The sequence below is a fragment of the Sorex araneus genome, chromosome X (genome assembly GCF_027595985.1).
Source record: "Sorex araneus isolate mSorAra2 chromosome X, mSorAra2.pri, whole genome shotgun sequence".
Taxonomy (NCBI): domain Eukaryota; kingdom Metazoa; phylum Chordata; class Mammalia; order Eulipotyphla; family Soricidae; genus Sorex; species Sorex araneus.
In genome coordinates, this window is record NC_073313.1 from 312,130,456 (window position 1) to 312,154,240 (window position 23,785).

General features: G+C 50.4%; 1 protein-coding gene across 1 annotated transcript in view; it reads left to right on the forward strand.

The window, feature by feature from the left end:
- Window positions 1-2,934: 2,934 nt before the first annotated feature.
- Window positions 2,935-23,785, forward strand: part of NCK2 (NCK adaptor protein 2) — a 138,806-nt gene continuing 117,955 nt past the window's right edge. The window contains exon 1 of the mRNA XM_055121777.1: window positions 2,935-3,187. The gene's annotated coding sequence lies outside the window, so the exon portion shown is untranslated. The remainder of the gene's footprint in view (window positions 3,188-23,785) is intronic.

Sequence of the window (23,785 nt, forward strand, 5' to 3'; positions counted from 1 at the left end):
AGGTGGGGTTAAGGGAGGTAACAACATGTATCAAAACCAAACTATCAATTAACAAAGAATGGGAGGCAGGGGAGAGAGAAACTTTGGAGGTAGGTGCTATAGGGATGGGGGAGCACCATGAACATTTTGAGGTGGGAGTTCATAAATTTGTACATCAATACCTGAAACTTGAACACTTATAATTCTATCACTTAGAAGATAAGAGATAAAAAAAAGAAAGAGAAAAAAGGAATGTCCCTTAGATTCTTTAGAGAGCATAGGCTTTGATTTCAGATTCAGAAGGAGAGGGACATAGAATCGCTGCACTCATTGGGATATAAAAAAAAAAACATAGTATGAGACTAACACTGCAGTAGAAACAAGGGCCAGGATTCACAGTTCACAGTTGGAAGCCTGCCTCAAGGGCTGGGGGAGAGGGCAGATGGGATAAAGAAGGGCCATTATGACAATGATGGTTGGAAGGGATGAAGATGTGTGCTGAAAGTGGGTAAAGGACCAAACATGATGGCCTCTCAGTATCTATATTACAAAACATAATGCCCAAAAGGAAGGAGGAGGAGGAGGAGGAGGAGGAGGAGGAGGAGGAAGAGGAGGAGGAAGAGGAGGAGGAAGAGGAGGAGGACAAGGAGGAGGAGGAGGGAGGAGGGGGAGGAGGAGAAGGAGAAGAAGGAAGAAGGAGGAGGAGCAGGAGGAGGAAGAAGAAGTAGAAGAAGAAAAAATGAAAGAAGAAGAAAAAGAAGAAGAGGAGGAGGAGTAGGAGTAGGAGGAAAAGGAGCAGGAGGAGGAGGAGGAAGAGGAAGAAGAAGAAGAAAAAGAAGGAGATGATGATGATCATGATGATATGGAGGATATTGGTGGTGGGAATTGTACACTGATGGAGGGACTGATTTTGGAACATTGTATGACTGAAATTTGATCAATAAAGTTTTGCATCTCGTGGTGGTTAAAAAAATTTTTTAAAAAAACCTCCTGAGAACTCTTTAGTATAAACTTCTGTTTCAAGCCATGCGGTTGGAAATGATTTGTTCAAGCCCTGTGGTTGGAAGTTATTTGTTAAGGGGACTAGGAACAAAGAGGCTGGGTTTGCAACCCCCAGCCTTCCTGGGGGAGGTTGAGGGAAATGTGGACACAGGAATTGGGTGGGGGGGGGGTCCTTGAGGAACAGATGAAACGGTTTTGGTAGGACCAAGATATTGACTCTATCATTTCTGTTTATGCATCTATGTGGACCGTGGGAAGAGGCTAGTAACAGAGATCATTGCTACACTGGAAAGGACAGCAGGGCCCTGAAATCATGGGATTTTGTCCAACTGTTTCCTGATGACGATGTGGATGTGGCATATAATCCCCACCAATCCTCAAGGCCCAGGATGATCAGAGAGACTGTGCTCATCACTCACCACTTTTGCTTAAAGATCTCAAGAATCTATCAAAGAAGCTCATTGAGAACTCAGTCTATGTATGCACCTGATTCCTATGTGCGTGTGTGTGTGTATACATATATATTGATATCTGTGGGAGGCATATCCAAATATGCTCAGGGGTTACTCCTGGCTCTGCGCTTAGGAATTACTCCTGGCAAGTGTTTGATTGCAATTCTTCCGCTAGCCGTTTCAGTTTTGTCCGTGTGTTCAGCTAGGGCACGGCTGTTGGGCTAGTTGTAGAGTCGGTATATGCAGAAAAATTCAGTAGAATACACGATATATAATGTATAGTCGACCTACAGACGAGCCGTGGCACTGAAAGTGGAGAGGGATGCGCCACGATGCTTCAGAACTACCCCTGGGGTGCAGATGGAGAAAGAAGCACCTGCACGGGCGCCATCACTGCACGGGACCTCCGCAGTTAAGTCGGTTCCAGCTCCTTTCCGTGGAAACTTCCTCGGAGGAAATGAGGCTGGAAAAAGAGGCAATCAAAGGACATAAGCCCTGTCATCCTGGATCACCATTTACTGCCTCCATCAGAAGCCTGGAGGAGTCCAAGGAGTCAACCCTAGAAGGTCCAGGCTAATGAATGGGTTGCTTTTTGGGACACACCATATGGGAAGGAGGCTGGAGAGCCGGCTTCTGGGCACCTGTGTTGTGGAAGGCACACGTGATCTTCCCTTTCCCCTCTACCACGCTTGTTCAAGCCCCCCATCGCGCCCCCCCCCCACCCGCGTATGCCAGCACCCAGTCCTGCGCCATCCCTGGCGACGCCGCCTCCTGGGGTGCGCATGCACGCCTCGCTCCGCCGCACGGGGAGTTGGAAGCCCGGGATGCAGTGCTGGAGCCTGGGGACGAGTGGGGACTGGATGTCTTCGCCGGCTCCTGCGAGGAAGCGCTTCCGCCCCGGCCCGCAGAGTCCACGCTTGGGAAAGTAAATAGATACAGAGCAAACAAACAGAGACAGACGCGCAAACAGGCTCTTCCAAAGCGGAAATGACATTTGCCTTGAAGTCACCCTTCCGAGGGACCGCAGGCCCGGCGGGTCGTGCGCGCGGCGGGACGGGGCCGCGGCCCGGCCGGGGCGGCCAGCTCGGAAAATCGCAAGCACACAGGACGGCAAGGCCACGCGCGCGCCGGTCCAGGTTGGAAGTTGCAGCCTCGGTTTCCTCTGGCTCCCCGAAGGAGCGGCCTGAGGAGTGGGGAAGCCCCCTGTCTCCCCGCGCGGCCCCAGGACGCACCTGGGCTCTCCTCGCGGGCCCCGCGCCCCCGACCAGCCCTCGAGAGCTCCGCGCGCCCGAAAGCCGGGGCCGGCCCGGCGGCCCGGGCGCCTTCAGGTGGGTGTGGCCCCGTCGCCGGGTGGCTCCGCCCCCTGGGCGGGGCCTCGCGCGGCCGGGGCGGAGCGGCGGGGGGAGGAGGAAGCGCACGAGGGGGCGGCGCTGCGCGCCGGGGGTGGGGTCGCCGCCGCCGCCGCCGCCGCCGCCGCAACCGCCGCCGCCGCCGCCGCCGCTGCCGCCGCCGCCGCCGCGGGATCTTGAGGCCGGAGCGGCGCGGCCGAGAAGGCGGCGGGCGGCGGGCAGGCTCGCGGCGGGCAGGCTCGCGGCGCCCGGGCCGGCGTGGCCCTCCCGTGCCGGCAGCGCGTGCAGAGCGGCGGGAGGAGGGCGAGGCACAGACAAAGAGAGGCGCCTGGGCGGGCGCAGCTCGGCCGCCGCCCGGGGACCCGCTCCGCTGCCCTCCGGCCTGGGCGGGCGGCCCGCGGCGAGGTGAGCTCGGCGGGCGCGCGGGGCGGGGGCGCAAACTTGGGCCGCGCGGCGGAGTTGCGCGCGCGGTGAGCGGGGCGTGGCGTGGCGCACGGGGCCGGGGCCGGGCTGGGGTCCCGCGCCCGGTCGCTCGCTGCCCTGGGAGCAGCCGCGGCCTGGCCCCCCCTTTCCCCGGCGGCTTGCGCCCCTCCCCGGGCGGGAGGGGCACCCGGGGGCTCCCCGGAGCGGACGGGGCGCGAGCGCGGCGGGGGCCCTGGGCGGCGGGGCCCCGGGACGGCCGGATCGGCGCGGAGTCCCCAGGGCCTGCGGGGACCCGGCTGGAGGGGGCGCGGAGCAGCGAGGGCTGCGGGAGGCCGAGCGCGACTCCCCGAACTTGCTGTGCGCCCGTGGCAGCTGCTGCGGGTGGCGCGCGGCGGCTGTCACTCGGCGCCCGGCGGTGCCCGCCGCGGCACGGGGCGCGTGCTGCCGCCGTGCCCGCGCCGCGGCCCCCTTGCCGGGAACAAAGTTTCGCCCCCCCTCGCGCGGGGCCTCCGCGTTCCTGCGGGACGCCCGGATCCCGGAGGGGTCCGGCAGCCCGCTCGCAGTGCGACTTTAAAGGCTCCGGTGACAACTCTCGGCGGAGCGCGCTTTGCTTCTGGGCGTTGTTGACGGGGGTGGGGGGTGGGGGTGGGGGCGTTTCTGGAGTGGACGGTGATCGCCTTCTTTCGTGGACAGTAACGGTCTCGTTTTGTTTTCTCCCCTGCCGAGCACCCTGGCGCCTTCGTGTTAGGGACCAAGTCGGCGCCAGGGATTTGGCCTTGGCTAGCAGACCCTTCAGGTGGGCAGGGGACTCGTTGATTTTTGCCCCCTGGTTTGAAACAGAACCCGCGAAGCTTACGTCCGTCCGTGTGCTGAGCTCAAACAGGCCCCCAGCGTTGGGCTCAAGAGCCCAAGACCCCAGCCAGGTGCACACCCTGACCTCCCAAGAAACCGATGCCCAGAAGGCCCGTGGGCGTGGCTTGCTCTGGACCCGGTGGTAGGAGAAACACCTTAGTGGGTGCAGGCCCGGTCCCGGTTTCTCCGGGATCTTTGGGGAGGGATTTTGGTGCGAAGGGTAGTAAGGCAGGGTGTGTTCCTTACCATTAAATTGTTAGCACTGACGCCTTTCAAGTCAGTCGGTAAATGACTTGTCACTGAGATGAACTCTGGCTATTTCAACTTCTGGAAACGGTTAAAAACTTTGCGTGAGAGCCCTCCCCTAAGTCCGCTACCCAGCGCTCGGAGATAAAGGTGAATTAATGCAGGAATCGGGCGTGTGTGCCGTTTCTCTGCTGAGACATGTCAGTGGACGTGGTATGAAGTGATCCCCTAAACCTGGGGGCTGGCCTGTGTGTGTCCTGGGACATCAGCTGTGCGCCTCGCCTGGCCCAAGGGAGAAAGTCTGTCAGTTATCTCTGTTGCCAGCTTGTTTAGTTCTGATGGGTGGGTCCAGGCCTCAGTGGTGCCCTGGTTGCCACTGGGTGCAGACGAAAACTGAGACCTTTAGTGGTCAGTAGTGGAGGTGCCAGTCTGACCCACACCTCCATCCCAGGTTCAGGTGGGCTCAGGCCTCTCAGCGTAACCCTCAGCAGGATGGATCCTGGTACACGTGAAGCTGGTGGCACAGGCTGTGGGGGAACTGCTTCTCACCTATCATGCTTATGGAGAAACCGACTCTCTTCCCAAAGTTGGGGCTTTTTGAAGGTGCTCAGTACCCAGGCTTTGGGTATTGACTTATTTATTTATTTATTCATTTAGATTTTTAATTGTTGAATCACCGTGCGATACAGTTAGAAGCTTTCATGTTGGAGTTTCAATCAAACAGTGATCCAACACCCAACCCTCCACCAGTGCACATTCCCCCACTTTTATTACAGACTCTTGGAATTGTCTTCCTCCCTGACCTCTGTGACCTGGCCTTGTCACCAGCCTGTCATTTGCCTCAGGGGATTCGTGAGGAGTGTTTTCTCTGTGTGTACTGTACTTGAGAACTGCGCTCTCATCCACCGCTCCGCTTCTCCGGAAGTCTTCCTGGCGCATGCAGGAACCGGATAACCATTGAAAGGACCCTGCAGACTCTCTGACTCCCTCCAAGGCTTGGAACTCCGTCCTTGGTCCCTTGGCTTGGCTTGGGTCTCGGTGGCCACTGAGCTCCCAGGGACAGGCCTGCCTCCCTCTGCCTGCACCCATGGTGAGTGGGCTTGTGGACACAGTTCTTTGACTTGACTGAGCTGCCTGAAGACCTCAGGACTGGGTGCTGAGCTGTAGGGAGTGGCAGTCGGTGCCACCTCGGAAAACTAGTGAGCCAGCCTATTTCACAAATGAGCTGTAAGGTCTTCAGAGCTTGCTGCAGAAGCTTGTTTTTTTTTTACCCCCATGCAAAGGGATTGCAAATGATGCTTCCAAATTCCGTTTCCTCAAATAGAGTGATGGAAACCCTTCACGGCATGTTTACAAGGGGCCTAAGCTAGGAACAATATAATGTGCATTGCTCAAGTAAATATGTAAGTTAAAGCAACTTAAAAGGAGGTCAAGGCAACCTTTTGATGGGTTATTAAAAGTTTGCAGCCCAAGTGCAGTTGATTTCATTAGGCCATCTTGGTACCCAATTAAGAAAAATTACACCTTTCCCCTTTCCCTAATTTCACTTTGAATGGGTATCACTGTGTGTCTGTTTCTGAGGGATTCGCCAACATTAGCACTGTTTTCCCCACAACATGCACACTCTTATGCACTCTCATGCACTCTACATGCACTTGCATGTAGAATTTCACCTGGAGAATCTCAGCCCTGGCAACCTGTGAGATAGAAAATGTTGTACATTTGGGTTTTCACTCTAAATTTGGTTTTAGTATTACCCCACCGCAGACATTTTTGTTGCCATTTGGCTGTTAAATAAAAGTCTGAATCCCATAGCATTTGTGTCTTTCACTAGTCCCAGCCGACCAGCTGTGCTAGAGTAATGGCAGGGCCCTGCCCTGCCTAGTAGCCTCCTCGCTGATTGATGCAGTGATTGGCCTAAGGCTGGCCTTTCCCTGCCTGTTGCCATCAGCTCCCTCCCAGCTGGTGGTGACGCTTTTGCCTTTCCCCTTCACACTCTGCCCTCCGGTGTCTGGTGTTTAGACCTTATACCTACCTCAGATCCACAGATACTGTTTGTTTGTTTGTTTTTTTAAATTTTTAAAATTTTATTGAATCACCGTGAGATAGTTACAAGCTTTCATGTTTGGGTTACAATCTCACAATGATCAAACACCCATCCCTCCACCAGTGCACATTCCCCACCACAAATATCCCGGGTATACCCCTCCTTTCCCACCCTCCCCCTGCCTCTATGGCAGACAATATTCCCCATATTCTCTCTACTTTTGGGCATTATGACTTGCAACACAGACACTGAGAGGTCATCATGTTTGGTCCATTATCTACTTTCAGCATGCATCTCCCATCCCAACTGGTTCCTCCAGCCATCATTTTCTTAGTGATCCCTTCTCTGTTCCAGCAGTCCTCTCCCTGCCGGCTCATGAGGCAGACTTCCAGCTATGGGGCAATCCCCCTGGCCCTTGTATCTACTGTCCTTGGGTGTTAGCCTCATGTGATGTCATTTTATACTCCACAAATGAGTGCAGACCCTCTATGTCTGTCCCTCTCTTTCTGACCACAGATACTGGTTGACTATTGCTGAATTACCAGGGTTCACGCCTTCCACTGGGTTGTGATGAGAGAGACCCAGAGGGTCTGAGCGGTAGTCAGTGGGAACGGTACTTGCCTTGTTCATAGCTGACCCCGGATTGATTCCCCAGTAGCCTAGATGGACCCCTGAGCACAGAGCCAGGAGTTAGCTCTGAGCAGTTCTGAGTGTGGCCACACTCCGCCACACTCTCCCTGCCACCTCCCCACCCTCCCCTCCTTACCCCCTCAAAAAAAAAAAAAAGAAAGAAAGAAAAAGAGAGACCTGGAATCCTTTTCTCTGCACAGAATCTGTGGGGTATGGTTAGAGTGTTTGCTGTCAGGATGTCCAGAGGGTGGGGGAATTCAATATGGTGGCCTCTCTGTCAGCTAAGTGACCTGTCAGATAATCATCTGTGGTCTTGGCACTGCATTGAGAGGAAACCAGAAAGGACGGCTTCCTATTGAATTCTCAGTAGTGGGGCTCTGTCAGCCTGAACTGCAGACCCAGGAACTTAACATTCGTTATCCTGGCAGGTCTTGCTGCTTTTCACTGTTGACTTTTTTTTTTTAAAAATGCTTTTAAGAAAAAAGTTAGAGGTGTACTTGGAGTTCATACACACGTGTCTTCCTTTGGGCCACTTTTAGAAAGTTGGATGGTTCTGTTGGCCATGGAGGAAGATCGGAAATGTCACTGTCAGTCACACACGCATACTAGACACTGATGCTTGTGTGGGGATTTATGATGTGTGTTTCAGGTAGGTCTTCTCGTCTCGTACTTCCAAGAACATAGAAAATAGGCACCGGGCCTCATTTCTGGGTGAGAAGACCTGAGCTTTGGGGTGGTGTGAGCCCTGACAGTGATTGAACTTAGCTCTAAGTTCTTCCTCTGGGCCCCTGCTCACTTGCTAACGAGAGGCTGTAGAGAAACACCGTGAAGTGGTGCTGGATGTAGTGTTTCGGGGCTGTTCTTGTTGTTTCTTTTCAAGGGTACAGTCCTCTCAGCTCAGCTCTGTGGTGAAGGATCTTGCGAGTGCTCTTGCCATCCGTGGATGTGAGAGGTTCTGGCGGGGAACAGTGTGACTCTGAAGATGAGACAGTCTCGGGAGGCAGGCAGGGGCCGTTCAGTGCCCATCTGTCTTGACCGTGTTGTTTTGGAGAGATCCTGGTTGACCAGAGCGTGCTCCTGTGTCTTGTGTGTACTTGTCAGCCGAGCACGTGGCCGTGTCTCTTACCATTCTGGGTTGTCAAAAGTGTGAGACCCTGGTGCTGGCCAGTTTCATTCCTGGTGACTCTGTTGTCCGGGCATGTATACGGCCAGTTTGGCCCGTGCCTCTGTTTGGCCCTCCTTCTAGGTCCTGGGTCCTTCTTCTGACCCTTCGGTGGATCAGGGCCCTATCCTTAGGCCTCATTTAACCTCTCCTCCCCCCTCCTCCGCCCCCAGTAGCTCCTCAAAGGCTCCCTTGCACTAGGTGTGGTCACAGCAGGCTTTACCATGGGGCCCCTGAGGGCAGCAGCCCAGTCCACAGCAGTGAGTAAGGCCAGGCTCCAAAGTTTGGGTGATTATTTAGGCAAGCCTGTTGCTTCCTTTTCTCAGAGCAGAGAAGGACTCCTTCCCCCTGCCTCCCACCCCCATCTCCTTAGCTGGCTGCCTATTCAGTTAATATCATTGACAGACTCGGTCATTGTTGAAATTTCCCTCATCTTCCAAGTCCCTAATCCAATTGCTTTTACCTCTTCCGAGCCCTGCTCTGCTCTATTTTTAACTCTTTCACTTGGATCATGGAAGTATCTTTCTAACCACAGTTGCCAACCCATCCTGTCACTGTACTCTAATAATATTCCCGTCTGGCCCTCGTCCATGTGAGTGGCTCTCTGTGCCACCGTCTCGTGCATGACATGTGTGCCTGCTGTAGCCCAGCTCCCCCCACCCCCCGCCTTTTCTGACTGTGGCCCCACCCCGAATCACTACCAACAGTTCTGCGGAATGGCCGCACACCAAATGTGAGTTTGCAGAAAGAAGCCGGAAATGTAGATCTGATTGTCTCTCAGGACTTGTGTACGTTGGGGCTTTAGGGTTGGGTTACTTTTGTCCTAGTGGGCATATCTGCTCAGCTGCATCTTTGTGCCTCCGACATGAAATTGCTCCTGTGGGGAGAAGGAGAGGTGAGGGGAGTGGTAGCTGATAGAGCTTCCCTGCAAAGGCCACTGGGAGAGTTTCTCCAGAGCACTGCTGCACGGGGAGATAGAACGCAGGCCACAGAAGTGACATCCAGGAGCATCCACAGACTCCAAAGAAGACACAGTGTTGCTCTTTACTGGAGCGATAGCACAGCGGGTAGGGCATTTGCCTTGCACGTGGCCGACCTGGGTTCGATTCCTCCGCCCGTCTCAGAGAGCCCGGCAAGCTACCGAGAGATCTTGCCCGCACGGCAGAGCCTGGCAAGCTCCCCATGGCGTATTCGATATGCCCAAAACAGTAACAACAAGTCTCACAGTGGAGACGTTACTGGTGCCCGCTTGAGCAAATCGATGACCAACGGGACAGTGGACAGTACTTTTACCCAATTTCTGTTTCTGAAACAGAAACAGTTTCTGTTTCTCCTTGCCCTGTTAGTGACAGTTTCTGCTTTTATAGGTCCTTGCCGGAAGCCGTATCTCTTGCTTCCCCCCATGCCCGGCCTGTGTTGGTGCTTTCAGGAGCCTTGTGGCTGCCCACTGAAGGGCACTGGTCTGTATACTTGACTCCAGCCACTTCATTTATTCCCTGTATTCCAAAGTTTAGGTAACAGATGAAAAAGACGTAGCAGAAATAACGTAAGAGTGATGAGAATGGTGATTGCTGTTCAGCGGGTGAGACATGATCAGTGAGGTATGAGGAATAGTGTAGTTTTCCGGCACTTAAGCAGGGCTAGATTAGGTTACAAGGAATGTCTAAGCACCATGCATTTTCACAAATATTTTAAACACGTTTTGAATTCTGGAGGTTGAATTGCTGTTGTGAAACATCTCAGGATGTAGATCTGACCCAGGTCTTGTCTTTGGGAAGCTTTGGCCTGTGCCTCTAAGGAGCTGCACCCCCAGGGCCTGCCATCTGCTTTTTAAAGAGACTGTGAACCTCCCCTCCCCAACAGACCTACACATCACACTTTATAATTACTGTTCCAAGCACTTTATACCAAAATAATACTCCTGAATCCTCTCAAAAATCAAGTGTGGTTACTTTGTATTTTTATCTTTTAGATAAGAAAAGGAGACATTGTGACTAACTGCACCCAAGGTTGCACAGGTAGTTTCAGAGACCTGGAACTCTTAATGAGGGAGGGGAGGGTAGGAGGGAGGAAAGGGGAGGGAGAGAGGGATAGAGAGAGAGAGAGAGAGAGAGAGAGAGAGAGAGAGAGAGAGGGAGAGCGAGAGAGAGAGCGAGAGAGAGAGAGAGAGAGAGAGAGAGAGAGAGAGAGAGAGAGAGAGAGAGAGGGGGAGGGAGGGAGGGAGGGAGGGAGAGAGAGAGAACGAGAGAGTGCTGGAACTAAAACTTTGTGTGTGTGTGTGTGTGTGTGTGTGTGTGTGTGTGTGTGTGTGTGTTCTGGACACTGAACCCAGGGCCACACACGTATGAAGCCTATGATCTCCATGTGAGCTCTGTGCTTGCTGGTCCTTCTCACTGCTGCGTCTTTTGCTCTTACGCGCTAAGCTCAGCCACCGTCACTTCCTTTGAGTGGTGTCTGAAAATGCATGAGCACAGACAAGTTTTCAGGTTTGAGGAATGCAATGGGCAGTCACTGAGAGTAGAGAATGAAGATCAGTTCATTCTGGGAATTCCTCTGCAGCCAGCTTGTAGAGGAACTGGAACTTGGGAAGGACTTGCTTCATTCACAGCTGCCCTGTGGTTCTGGGGCTGTGGCTGTGGTCTCAGGGGGCATCACTCTGCTGTGATCTGGCCTCCTGCCTGAGACCCATATCATTATTCTCCAAGGCCCATGTTCTTGGATGGACTTGGCCCCACATGCGAGTTGGTGTCTCCAACAAACTCTCAGTGGGTTGTGCTGCGGGGAGGCCCCGTTTGAGAGCCTCAGACCAGGGCTTTGGAATCGTGCTGGGCGAGCTGTGTGGCGTTCCTGTTCGGGAGTGCTGACTTTCCAGTGGGAGTGTGGGTGCCAGCCTGCTGGGTCGGATTGCCGGTGCATGGCCATGCAGGGCTGGGTGGCGGGTACCCATATAGGCTCCAGCTCCATAGAGACTGGGGAGCCCTGGGCCGTGTCTTCTTTCTCTTCCACTCAGCCCCTTGTCCGGGTAACCTTGCGGGGAGACCATTTCAAGCTGCTGTTGCTGCATTTTCCTCTAGGGAACTCCTGTTTGTGAAGTGAAGTGTGGTAGCTGGTGTTTGCTGGCTACTTTGGGAGCTGGGAATTGGGTGTCCTGGGCCAGCCCTGTGCGTGGGCTCCGTGTGCCGATGGCAAAGGATGGCCTTGGAAGTCTGAGATTCAGACCAGCAGCAGGCCAGGCCGGGTCCCTGAGGGGTTGGCCTGTGGCTGTTTCGGGGTTCCAGTGGAAACTGGGGCACAGGCTGCCATTCCCAGCAAGTTCTGCTGCGCCATCGAGCCTGCTTTTTGTCTCGGGAGCACTGTGGGCTGTGCTGGCATCACACCGCCCCTCCTCCCAGAGCAGATGGAGCCGAGGCGCAGCCGGAATCTGGTGCTGTCTGGCAGAGGAGGCTGCTGCACGCACGCCCTGGCCTTGGGAACACAGTGGTCCCAGACAGTTACAGCTCCAGCAGCTCCTTAGAACTCACAGGCGTGGTCGGGCACTGGGCTGGCCCCTCTAGCCAGTTCTCCATGGAGCATGTGGCAGGTGAACAGCAGTGACGCTTGGCTTCTGCATACGTGCTTGCTGCCGACAGGAACCTCAAGAAGACACCTAGAAAGGTGCCAGGGGCTAAGAGGGTGCAGCCCATCCGTGCCTGCGACAGTTTTCTGAAAACAGTATGTGCAAGTCCATGGACAGTTTAATTGTGTGACTCGGGAGCCTGGCCCTGGAGCAGAGAAGCAGTTACTCTTGCCTGTGAGCTGGGTTCTTTGCGGGAAAAGCTTGTGTCCCTGTTGCCAAGTGTAGGGGATGAGGAGGTCTGAACTGACAGCGGACAGATCCTCCCCCACCCCCCTCCCACCCCCATTATGGAAGCTGGCTTGGGGACAGTGACATTAAAAACTGCAAGCATATTGTTTTAGAGACCCAGAAATAGCAAGGGAGTTCATCGAGAGACAGTTTTAGGAGTCTCTGATAAAGGCAGAGTGAATTTTCATCAAAGGACTTTTCTAAAGAAACATATTTAGGAGCTGGATCTGGCAAGAACGGCATAAAAACAGATTTTTCTTTTGTTTCTCCCCGGTTTCACGTCCGACATGTGACTCCCTCGCCAGCCTGACTCGAGTGAAGGCAGCTGGTTGCCACCTGTCTTCGTTGCCTGTGCTCCCCTGGGGTTTCCTGTACGTGTTTCAGCGTATGCCTTTTCTGGTGACACGTAGTTCATGGTCTGTCTCTGCTTCACTCCCGAGTCCCAGTTCCTTTAGTTGGCCTGCTTTATGTGGCTCAGTAGGTGAGACTCAGAGGGAACTGGGAGAGACGGTGCCACTGTCCTCGGAAAGGAGGACCAGTAGGGGTAAGGGAGCCTTGCTCTCATTTTCATTTGGAAGTGAGCTGCGAAGGAACTGAAGCTCTGTTAATTGAAAATAGATCAAGGCTCAAGTATTTAGTATGTGGCTGCTTAACTGTGCCAGCTTCCATCTCATCTCAGCCCTGGTCAGTGACACTGATTCCACTTCCCATAAGAAATAGGGAGAGGTGTTTTTATTTTATTTTTTTTATGTCTCAGGCTGGGTGAGTCGTGTGCCGAAAGATGGAGATATGTTTCAACATACTAGACATTAATATTTAGAACCTCCCATTCATTCTTAGATTTTGCTGTCAGATTTGGCTTCAGAAAGAGAAGCGATTCTCTTTGGTGAGCACAGTGATGTCCCTTTGAATTTTAATATCAGGCATGTATATATTGGAGGGGCTCCCCCGAATGATGCCTAGAAGGCTCGGGGCCCCCTCCTGGTGGTTGTCTCTTCAATAGGCCCATGGTTCACTGTGAGGACCACGATGCACAGCAGCGGTGGTGTTGAGCCCTATGGTGTGAGGTCCAGCAGGGCCACTCCAGCACTGCTGGGGGCCTCCCGGGCTTCACCTGGTGGTGCTTGGGGGATCATCTCATGCTAAGAATTGAACATTGCAAGGCATGTGCCTTAATGGTCTCTGTGGTCCCCAAAGACTGGTATTTTTAGCAACTTAACTGAGGCTTAAACTTCTAGTTCTAGGTACTACTACATCAGAGATGCCCGAGTGGGGGGCAGCTTCACCCATATGGATACCCAGTCATGCCTGGGTGCGTGCTCTAACTGCCCCGGCTGGGCGGAACTTGGGGTATTCAGCATTGTGCAGTTCACCCACCGCCTCCACTCTGACTGCCAGTATTTCAGCCACTTCATTTCCGGGGTTTTATCCGGAGCACCACCAGGTGTAATCCCAGATAGCAGAGCCAGGAGTAAGCCCCGACTCCCCCCACCCCCCTCTTTCAATCGGTAATTATCCCAAGAAAAACATGTTTTTGTTAGAACTAAAGTTTTAAGATTCTAGATTCATTCTGCTAATCTTTTGAGCTGGTCACATCTGTTAGCTCTTGAGTGTTTTATTTACTTCTTTGTACAGTTCTAAAATAAAGTTGTCAGGGGAGACAGAACAAAAATATCACCAAATTGTACCTTCTTGAGGGGAAGGAAGCGAGGGAAATGATAATTTGGCTGTTAGTCTGTGATTCGAGCTGCCATGCCTGGGCCCGGGCTGCCTCTGGGTGCGCGTCTTTCTCTTTCTAAGCAAGCGCGCACTAGGAAAAGAAGATAAGCCTCCAAATGGAGTGTTCTTTGTTTTATCTCTTTCTGTTTTGTTTGAAATCATTTCCTGTTCTTCGCTTTTTCCTTTTTTTTTTACTATGTTACTACTTATCTCTTCTCTTCCGGTTCTGTGACTAGGAGAAATCCCACAATCAGCACTTTGTGTATTTTTGAACTTGGTGAAGATCAGTAAAAGTAGTTGACTTATTGTTTTCTTCAAACCTCTCATCAGAGAAAGGCCTCGGAAAAATTAATAATCACTCTGTAGATAGGCTTAACAATTCTGAACTTATGAGGTATGAAACCGTGTGCATATCTATTGTTTGTGTATGTCCTGTATCATTTCTTTTTTTATTTTTTAAGTTTTGGGGCCACACGGGACTACACTTAGGGCTTGTTCCTGGCTCTGAGCTCCAGCTTTCTCTGGGCTCTGTGCTTGGGGATCACTCCTGGTGAGGATCGTGCGACCATGTGCAGCGCCAGACACTGACCCGGGGTCTTGCCAGACAGAGTCCTTATCCCTGGCCTGTCTCTGCTGACCTCATTTGATACGGCACTGGTGCAGGGGGGAAAGTGTTACTCCACTGCCTTTTTGATGAGAAAAATGAGGCCCTGGGGACTGACTTACTAGTGCCCTGTGTCCGGTGAGTGAGGGGAATCCCAAGAGCCACTCAGTAAACAGCACCTCTGGTTTGGGGTGTGTGGCTAGAGCTTCAGGCCTGGGACTTGCTGGGACTTGAAAATCTTTCCCTTTTGAAGGTGGACTGAACCCAGGGTCTCCCATGAGTAAGACAAATACTTTGCCACTGAGTCACACCACCGGCCCCAAATCGTCCTTTCTTAAAATAAATTTTATTCATTTGTGTAGTGACTGCTTGTCGTCAGACTTGCAATAAGGAGAGGATTATAACTATATTATTCAGAGCTTTACCTAGCTGGATTACATTTGAACTTCTAAAATCTTGCTTTAGATGAGGATAGAGGTACAGATTTTCGTTTCACCTGATACTAATTTGACCAAAGTTATCTAGCTGATTTTTAATTTCCCTCAATCTCTGTTTTGTGTTCTGTGAAAGAAGGGGTTAACTCTAAAATTTTAAGGGCTTTTAAGACGCTGCCTTTCCTTGCCTGAAAATGTGAACTGTACAGTTTCATATGAGTTTCTTCAAGGCTAATCAGTGTGCTGAATTTTAAGTAGCTCTTACTCTTTTTCCTGACAGACCAAGTGCCTGGAGATGCTTGAAAAAGCTGTGTTATTTATCTCGATCTGACTCACAGCTTGGGCTGTCATGAATATTTTGAGTGTCAGCTCTGGGTAAGGCACCTTCCAGGCACCTGCCAGGCCAGGTGCTCAGGGAGAACAAGGATGAGGTCCTGGAAGAAGATCCAAAGAAAGGCCCGAGTATAAGCCCTTCAGACATTATAGGGGAGTCCAGTGAGCTACCTGGGCAGGCAGAGCTGGCCTGCTGGAGGGCACTGGTCACTCTTAAGCCTCCCCATGTCCCAGCTGGAGCCTCTTGTTCTTCCTTTCCCCCCAGGGATTGTGATTCCATTAACCTTTTGGTTCACAAAAGATTTGGTCAAAGTGCTACTTAGCCTGTATGAATGTTGTAAATCAGTCCTGTCCAGATGCATTAAAAATATAGTAGTAATAGTTTAGTTTGAAGTTTTTTTTTTTTTTTTAACTTTTTGGGTCACACCCGGCAATGCTCAGGGATTGCTCCTGGCACTGCCCTCAGGAATTTCTCCTTGTGGTGCTTAGGGGACCATATGGGTTGCTGGGAATCGAACCCGGGTCGGCCATGTGCAAGGCAACACCCTACCTGCTGTGCTTTTACTTCAGCCCCGAAGTATGTTTTTTAAACATACAAACTATTTCTTAGCCCATTATAGATGTTCACTACTGTATTTTTTAAAACGTGGTGCTCCAGACAGTTGACTTAACCTACACCTATATCTTTGTTCCATTTTGACAGTAAGCCAGTATGAAACTGTTTTCCAAATATGAATTACTTTTGGTATTTCTATTTTACTTATTTAATATTTGGAAATAATGTCACGCTAGCATTAAGAACAGTTAAAATCATAACCGGTGATTTGTCCTAAACCAATTTTCTTAAACCATTTCTTACTAAACCAATTTTCATTTTCCCCAACTTTTAATAACATGAATTAGTATGAAATGGTGTTTGTGATTTACTGTGGTATGTGATATACTATACTTGATGTTTAGTGTTGGAATGAACTTAATGTGAAAATGAGAATTTAATTTGAGGTCTGAGTTTTGTGATTGAATTTTCAAGATTAATTAAAAAGCATTGATTTCTGGCTCTCAGGGATCAGAGTAGAAGAGAATGTAATGAGTGCTAAATAAGTTTGTGTTGGGCTCAAAGAGCAGGACTTTTTCGGGTATCAAGTCATGCAGCGTATTTGCTGTTATACAATTTCAAGTATACATAACATGTTCTTTTTGAAGAGTATCGAGTTTCAGTCACATAACTACTCTGTCCTGTTCTCTCCTTAAGTATGTTTCTCTCCTTTGGCTGAGCTTTCGCTGACTTTTCCAGAGTGTACTTTCTAGTTGCTGAAAGTTGTCTGCAGTCTGTTTTGCATCTTCAGTATGTAGGGTGTATCTCTCTTTTAAAATGCATTTTGGGATTCTAGATTAGTCAGAGATTTCAGAAAAAGTTCCCGAGGTAGTCCAGAGTTCCCAGTGCCCGGTATCCAATTTCCAGGCTGTAAGACCCACTCTTTTTTTTTTTTTATTGATCAATATATATTTTATTTTATTTTATTTATTTTTATTTTTTTATTAGTTTATTTTTAATTAGAGAGTCATCGTGAGGATACAGTTACAGATCCATACATCTTTGTGCTCATGCTTCCCCCATACAAAGTTCGATAACCCATCCCTTCACCAGTGCCCATTCTCCACCACCAGTAAACCCAACATCCCTCCCCCCCTCCCCAGTCCCGTCTCCCCCCACCCCACCCTGCCACTATGGCAGGGAATTCCCTTTTGTTCTCTCTTTCTGATTAGGTGTTGTGGTTTGCAATAAAGGTGTTGAGTGGCCATTGTGTTCAGTCTCTAGTCTGTATCACCCTTCCCCCACATGACCTCCAACCACATTTTACTTGGTCGTCCCTAGACCCACTCTTTTTTTTTCTTTTTTCTTTTTTTTTGGTATTGAGTCACTGTGAGATACAGTTATGAGCTTTCATGTTTGAGTTTCAATCATACGGTGATCAAACACCCATCACTCCACCAGTGCACATTCTCCACCACCAATGTCCCCAGTATACCCCCCCTTTGCAACCCTCCCCCTGCCTTTCAGCACACATCTCCTATCCTGAACGATTCCTCCAACCATCAATGACTTAGTGATCCCTTTGCTATTCCATCTGCCTTCTCCTCTAGCTCACAAGACAGGCTTTGATCTATGGGGCAATATTCCTGGCCTTTGTGTCTACTGTCCCTAGGTGTCCGTCTTGTATTATGCTATTTTATATTCCACAAATGAGTGCAGTCCGTCTATGTCCCTCTCTCTCTGAGTCATTTCACTTAGAATGATACTCTCCATGTCTATCCACTTATAAGCAAATTTCATACTACATCTACCCTAACTACATCTATCCATTGTATTCCATTGTGTAGATGTACCAAAGTTTCTTTATCTAGTCATCTGTTCTCAGGCACTCGGGCTGTTTCCAAATTCTGGCTATTGTGAATAGGGCTGCAGTGTTGCAATGAACATATAGGTACAGATGTCATTTCTACTGTGCGTTTTTTGCATCCTCGGGATATATTCCCAGAAGTGGTATTGTGGGGTCATATGGAAGCTCAGTTTCTAGTTTTTGAAGGCATGTCCATGTTGTTTGCCAGAAAGGCTGGACCAGTCCACATTCCTACTAGCAGTGAAAGAGCGTCCTTTTTCCCCACATCCACGCCAGCACTCGTTGCTTTTCCTCTTTTGAATGTGTGCCAGTCTCTGGTGTGAGATGATATCTCATTGTTGTTTTGATTTGCATCTCCCTGATGATTAGTGATGTGGAGCCTTTTTTCATGTGCCTTTTGGCCACTTGTATTTCTTTTTTGAGGAAGCTTCTGTTTATTCTTCCCATTTTTTGATGGGTTTGGAGGTATTTTTCTTGTACAGTTTTATTAGTGTCTTGTGTATCCTGGATATTAATCCCTTATCAGATGGATATTGGATAGATATTTTTCCCCATCCTGTGGGCTCTCTCTGTATTTTGGTCACTGTTTCTTTTGAGTTGCAGAAACTTCTTAGTTTAATGTAGTCCCATTTGCTAATCTTTGCTTCCACTTGTTTGGTTAGTGGTGTTTCATCTTTGAAGATGCCTTGAGCTTCAATGTTGTGGAGCGTTTGCCTATGTTTTCTTCTATGTATCTTACGGATTTGTGTCTGATGTTGAGGTCATTAATCCATTTTGATCTGACTTTTGTGCATGGTATTAGGTAGAGGTCAGAGGGTTTTTTTTTTTTTTTTGCAGTTTTTACAGCACCACTTGTTAAAGAGGCTTTCCTTGTTCCACTTCACATTTCTTGCTCCTTTGTCAAAGATTAAGTGATCATATGTTTGAGAGTCTGTGACAGGATATTCAGCTCTGTTCCATTGGTCTGCAGGTCTGTTTCTAGCCCAATACCATGCTGTTTTAATTACTACTGCTCAGTAGTACAGTTTGAAGTTTGGGATGGTGATGCCACCCATCTTCTTTCTCCCAAGGATTGCTTTAGCTGTTCGGAGACCCGCCCTTCTTAATGGGCTTCGGTCTCCATGTATGGCCCAGGCCAGTGCTTGGTTGTGGGTTCTGGTCCCTGCCTGCAGTGGCTGCTGTGCTCTCAGTTTTGGGGCTCCAACTGTGACTGCACATCCAGCCATGTCTTCTGGGGCCCCTGGCCTATGAGAGTTCCTCAACCTTTTCTGGTGCCATCGACCTTGACAGTCACCTGCCCCTCCTGTGTGCCTCTGTCATTATTAGAGTGAGGTTGCTGGTCTGCTGAAGAGGTGGAGCACTGTCCCCTTTCACCCTGTCAGGGCTCCCTGCCCACTCCTCCAGTGCCAGCCACCACCAGCCAGCCTGGCAGGTGAGCTGGTTGCTCTGTGTTCATTTTAGGCACTGGCAGCTGCTCGGAGAGAGAGAGCAGTTTTCTGTTCTGCTTGTAGAAGGGAGATTTTCAGTGGCTGTGGAAGTACTGGAACCCGGCCCTGGCACTGTGAGTTCACGAGGCTCTGTGCTTTTGGAGTGTGGTTCTGGGCTCCCTTGCAGAGTGTGGTTTCCCATGACCTGCTTGGGCCCCAGGAACTCATTTTCCTAGGAAGGTGTGATTTGTCATTTTCCCACTGGGCAGGTTGCCTCGTGGCTCTGATTCAAGGTTGAGGACCTGTGTGTCCGCTTTGGAATCCTTCCGAATTTCATCTCCTGAGTGCGTCCATGTGTTCCCCCCACCTTTGTTACCTGAGCCTTAGCCTGGCCGGCACGATCCCTTTCCATTCCATGTCCTCCCTGAAAAAGACCTGCATCCCGACACCTTCTTGGTTCTAAACTCCCCCGCAGGAGGTCGAGGAGCGGCTGACGTGGTTCTCATTGCAAAGATGCCCACTGCTGTCTGGGCAGTCCCACCTGGTGGAATGGCCTCGGTTCCAGTGAGAGGAAGCAGTGAGGTTATGCAGGCAGCTGTAGCAGGGCTGTGTGGACCTTAGTGTGCAGGGGAGATAGACAAACAAGCATGAGCACCTTGTGTGTAGACACAATTGGCTGGTGCCCTTGGTGCCCACAGTACAGAGGTGCACGTGTGCGACTGTGTATGTGTGTTTGTGAGTGTGTTAGTGTATATGTGTATATGTATGTGTTTAGTGTGTGAATATTAGTGTGAGTGTGTTTGTATATTGTGTATGTGTATATTGTGTGAATGTATTGGTGTGTTTGTGTGAATGTGTATGCGAGAGTGTATGTGTGTTTGTGCTTGTTGTATGCATGTGAATGTGTGTGTATGCGTGGAGTCTGAGTATGCGTGTGAGTGTGTATGGATGCCTGCATCTGTGTGTAGTGGAAGTCTGGGCCCAGTGGGAACTGGCTTCTTGGCGAGCAGACCGTTTCCCGGTGTACCCTTTCTGCTGCAGCTTTACTCCCGCTCTGGGATCTGGGGCTGTGGGTTGTGAGGAGTGAGTGGGGTCCTGACCTGATCCGACTCCCCTTCAGGAGTCCCCAAAGTCAACCCCCTGGCCTGGGGGGGCCCTGCCACAAGGACTTCGGGGGCTCTGCAGCTTGGCGTGGGAGACGTTTTCTTTGCTAGTTTTGTACTGGACTCGAGTATTTCCTGCCATTCTGCACAGGGCAGTAGGCACAGTGGTGGGCGCCATCCTGCGCCTCCCCCTTCCCTGTCCAGAGGTTACAGCTCTGCGGGAGGAGGCTGGAAATCAGCTGGGAGTAGACCTGCTGGCCTCTCCTACCCAGGGTGTGAGGAAAGAAGCACATTTATGATTCTCATTTTCGGACTTGCCTTTTAAGTACCGTCAGCGACTGTGTGCATGTAGTGCATGGGGTGAGCGCATTGGAAAGCTCTGGAAGGAGGCCCGAGCCTCCTTCACCAGGCTGCCATGTTTGGTTGTGAGGGTGGGCAGGGAACAGCAGCAGGCTCGACAGGGTCTGAGTCATCCTGGCTGCTGACAGAGTGCCAGGGCCATGCCTGGTGCCAGACATGGTCAACGTGGGGTTGCAGAAGAGCAGCTTCCTTGTTAATGCCTCACAGAACTCTTGAGTCACCGTGGATGACGGGACGCCTTCCCCACAAAGAGCAAACAAAATCCAGTCTCCAGAAAGGAGTCCAAGAAAGAATTTTACTGATGATGGCCCAGAGTCACATCATTGCTTTTATACATATATTTAAAAAACTCGGTTTGGGAAATAGGTATTTAGTATGTTTCCTAAAAAATCCTCCCAGGACCCCCAAAAAAACAAAAAAAAAAACCCCAACCCTAATGCAAATAGTATTTGGATATTCATGGTTATTTCATATTACAATGATTAGGTTGGGTTGCGGATTTGGGACTTAGGAGTTTATAATAACTTCCAGTATCAGGAAAATGTCAGTAACTTACGAACACATCGTGCATGAAAGAATTTGATTTTTTGGTTCTCAGAATTCCTGGGGAGTTTGGCCCCATGTTTAGCCAGTATGTGCTTAAAAAGCAGAAATAACTTGAGAGAAGAATTGGTTGTGTGTGTGTGTGGTGTGTGTGTGTTGCTTTGTGCTTCCCTGAATGTGTAACTGAAATTACCAGCTGCTGGAAAGACACTTCAGATGATGTCCAAGGAGGAGAAGAATTCCAAAAGCCACAGTACTTAACTCAGTAATAATCATTAGCATTTATCGAGTACTTAGTTCATTCTCTATGTTGTTTGATTTGCTCTTCACCCCAACCCTGTAGGGTGGCCCTGTCCCTGCTCAGCAGGTGAGGTAGAAGACTTTTGCTGCCCTGGCATGAGTCCTAGGTGGTCTCCGGAGCATTTCCCCGGGGGTACTGTGGACAGTGACTCTTAGTCTGGTGGTTCATCTTTGGTGGGTTGGTGGGCAGGGTCACACACACGTCCCCTGCCATCTCTGCTTCTGACATGGACGGGCAGGCCTCCTGCTGGACGCCGGTCTCTAAGAGTTCCGATTCTGGGTCCTGCAGGGCTGTCACGAAAGTACCTCCAAACTCCTGATCTGGCAGGGCGCTGTCACCTACCCACAGGCAGGCAGGAGGCAGAGTCCTGGGGGTCACTTGCACTCACCTCCGGGGTGGGGTTTACAGCACTCACCGGACCAAAGCTCTGAGCGTGTGAGTGCTGCTCCCTGGCCCCTCCGCTTAGGAGACCTGCCGTTCCTGGCCTCAGCCGCCTGGCTGTGTTTCTTTTCATGAGACAGTTGATGGACTCTTTCTCATTTATTTTATTTCAGACACTTGGGATTCTTCTTCCTGGTCATACTTGGGGAACCCTCTCGTGCTGGGGATGGAACCAGAGGCCCCTGCATGCCATCATCTGCTCCCACCCTTTGTGCCTTTGCCCCAACCCCCCACCTACTCACTCTTCCCCACCCACTTTTAAAAAAAAATTGAATCACTGAGATACAGTTACAAAGCTTTCATGATTGAATTTAGTCATAAAATGATTGAACACCCATCCCCCCACTAGTGTACATTTTCCACCACCAATGTCTGCCACTCCCACCCCACCCCCTGCCTCTATGGCAGACATTTCCCTTTATACTCTCTCTCTTTCCTTTTGGGCATTATGGTTTGCAATACAGATACTGAGAGGCCGTCGTGTTTGGTCCTTTATCTGCTTTCAGCACACATCTCCCATCCTGAGCGATCCCTCCAACCCTCATTGACTTAGTGATTCCATCTCTATCCCAGCTGCCTTCTGCCCCAGCTCATGAGGCAGGCTTCCAGCCATGGAGCAATCTTCCTTGCCCTTGTCTCTACTGTCCTTGGGTGTTTGTCTCATATTGTGTTATTTTATATTCAACAAATGTGTGCAGTTATTCTATGTCTGTCCCACTCTTTCTGACTCTTCTCACTTAGCATGATACTCTCCTTGTCCATCCACTTAAAAGCAAATTTCATGACTTCATCTTTCCTAACAGCTTCATAGTATTCCATTGTAACCTACTCACTCTTAACTGTAGTGTCTCAAAAGGAAAATGCCTCCTCGAGCCTTATTCTGTAGAGGAACTTTTCGTATTTATAATAAGTCCTTGTTAGTTTTTGTACCTATGTTTGTTTTGTTATGTGTGATCCCTTGGACTTTGTGAGTCCCATCAGTTCTGTAAGCAGTCTATTGACTACTGGTCATTTGAAATTTTGCTCCATCTGTGTTCTCTCTTGAACACGTCTCTCTCTTTCTCCCCCCGGACCTCACATCTCTAAATTTCTTTCATTAAATACTATTTTGCTTCACTAGTACGTTTTTGTGCCACTAGACTTAGTGTCTGTTTCATCTCTGAGCATTTTCCTCTGCCCTGTGGAATAGCTTCCTTTGCATCAGTTCCTGGAGGGCTTTGGGGGTGGAGGTGTCGGGTTAGAGATACGGGCATCCTGATGATTCTCGCTCTATGTTGTCGTCATCTCTTTCGAAGACCTGTCACTCCAAGTGCTGTATAAATCCCCATTTCACTGTAGGTGGACTGCTTTGAAAAGTCAGACTAAGAGGGAGTATTGGGTGGATGTATCCCAGGAGATCTTCCTGAGTGATTAAGAGGCAGTGTCACTTCGAGACTAAATGGACCAGTGTAGAATCTCTCCGTACCCTGGTCTCCCGCTGCAGACTGCTGGTCGCCTGTGAAACAGCTCTTGGGTTTCAGGGACTGGACCAGTGCTCAGCAGTGGTCACTCCCTCATAGCCTTCCCCAGGGCTGAGCCCTGCTGCCAACTTTGAGCTTTTGTCTCAGAGTTGTGATTCTGTGGCAAGACGTGGAAAAATCCCTGGAGCCTTGATGTGCCCTCTGCTGGGATTCTGTGATCACACATGCCATGTCCTGGCAGTCTTGGTCTGCCTTCTGATGGGTTTCTGTGATCACATGTAGGATATTCTCAGCCTGGCCATGTCTTGTACCCTTTGAGGGTGAATCTAGTTTTGGCAAGTGACTGATCTTCCTTTGGGGACATAAAGTGGGTAATGGAGCTGAATCATCCTGTTTTGGTCTTGCTCCAAGTATGATGGAGTCATTCTTTAGACTTGGTGATCCGTCTATAAAGATGTTGCAAATGGACTTGTAGATACTTGTAGTCTGATTGTCATGCCTAGACCAGACACCGGCCTCCCAAAGACATCATTCAACCGTATGTCAACCAGCTGGGTATCGAAGGCGAGCCAGGCTCTAACTTCAGATCCACAGAAATGAATGCTGTTAGCTTGTGTTGTTGCAAGGCCTGTGGCGATTTGACACTCACAGACTCTGACGAACACAGAGTGT